The following is a 1,585-nucleotide window of genomic DNA, read 5'->3' as shown; positions in this document are numbered from 1 at the left end:
TGGGGTCCCTATGGGTTCCTATGGGATTTTTAATGGGGTCCCTATGGGTGCTATGGGGTCCCTATGGGTCCCTATGGGGTTTTTAATGGGGTCCCTATGGGTGCTATGGGGTCCCTATGGGTTTTTAGTGGGGTTTCTCACCATCCCTGCCCCACAGCGCCGCCCCCGCCAACGAAAATCCCCTTTTGGGCTTCGTCTCCTCCGCCTTCCGCCCCCCCGGCAGCTGTGGGGCAATTAACACTTTGTTAACGAACCGCCCCTTAACGAACCGCCCGCTAATCAACCGCTTCATTAACACCCCAGGGCCCCGCTGCACCCAATGGAGGGCTTCGTTCTTCCCCAAGGAATCATTAGGCTCAGGAAATACCGTGAGACGCTAACGAGCCCGTTATTAATGCCTAATTAATCGCTAATTAGGCAGTGAGTAATGAGAAAGAGCGGGGGGGCACCCCTACGCCCCCCCCCCCGGAGGGCTTCATTTCCCCCCTAATTAACAAGCTGGGGTTATGCCACGGCAGGAGCGCCCTGGCTGACTAATTAGCTAATTAGCGAGCTAACGAGGGCCGTCGTTAATTACCTTCTTCCGGAAGAAATGCCCTCGGGGCTTCTTGGCGTCGCCGCCGCCCTTCGCCTTCACCCCCAGCAGCCTCAGGTAAGCGCACACCGCAGCCACCGCCGCCGCGCTGCCAGCGTTAATTAGCGCAGCCAATTAGCAGCGCCAATCAGTGGGGGGGGGGGGGAGGAAGCAGGGGGAGGGGTGGAAAGAGGGGCGCCGTAAGTGAGGGAGGGCGTAAAGGGGGAACTGTCGTAAAGGGGGAATGGCGTAAATGGGGAATGGCGTAAGTGAGGGCGTAAAGGGAGAATGCCGTAAGTGAGAAATGTCGTAATGAAGGGAGTGCCGTAAAGGGGGAATGGCGTAAGTGAGGGACGGCGTAAAGGGAGGATGGCTGTAAGTGAGAAATGTCGTAATGCAAAGAGTGCCGTAAAGGGGGAACGGCATAAAAGGGGAATGGCACGAATGAGGAGAAATGACCCCAAAGTTCCACTCCCTCCCCCCCCCTCACCTCTTCTCCTCATCCGGAGATATGGAGGCGCTGCAAAGGGAGAGCGGTCACAACTGGGAGCACTGGGATGGACTGGGAGGGGACTGGGAGAGAGTGGGGAGGGATGGGATGGGAGTGGGGTGGAATGAGAAAGAGTGGAGTTGGACTGGGAGGGACTGGGAGAAACTGGGAGGGACTGGGATGTAATGAGATGGGATTGAGAAGGATGGGGAGGGGCTGGAATTGGAGTGGATGGACTGGAAAGGGACTGGGAGGGACTGGGATGAACTGCGTGGGAGCTGGGTTTACTGGGAGACTCTTGGGAGACACTGGTTGTACTGGGAGAGAACTGGGAGGCACTGGGATGAACAGGGAATCAATGGGATCCAACTGGGCTGCACTGGGAGCGGACTGGGATGGAAACCAGGGGCACCGAGAAGGGCTGGAATCAATGGGGATTGAATGGGCCGAGCTGGCACTGGGAAGAACTGGGATGAACTGGGATGAACTGGGCGGTGGGCGGGGCCAGGCATCACGTGACG

General features: G+C 57.9%; 1 long non-coding RNA gene across 1 annotated transcript; it reads right to left on the bottom strand.

Moving 5' to 3' along the window:
* Positions 1 to 120: 120 nt before the first annotated feature.
* On the bottom strand, positions 121 to 1,579 carry LOC122193468. Its single transcript, XR_006182914.1, has 3 exons — positions 1,065 to 1,579; positions 578 to 683; positions 121 to 223 (listed from the first exon to the last, which is right to left on the bottom strand). It is a non-coding gene; the product is annotated as an uncharacterized LOC122193468 (long non-coding RNA).
* Between the last annotated feature and the right edge of the window lie 6 nt (positions 1,580 to 1,585).

Source organism: Lagopus leucura, unplaced genomic scaffold (assembly GCF_019238085.1).
Source record: "Lagopus leucura isolate 7727_CA_CO unplaced genomic scaffold, USGS_WTPT01 32464-0_obj-0_obj, whole genome shotgun sequence".
Taxonomy (NCBI): Eukaryota; Metazoa; Chordata; class Aves; order Galliformes; family Phasianidae; genus Lagopus; species Lagopus leucura.
Note: the sequence above shows the minus strand (reverse complement) of the source record. Positions and strands in the feature narration are given on the sequence as shown.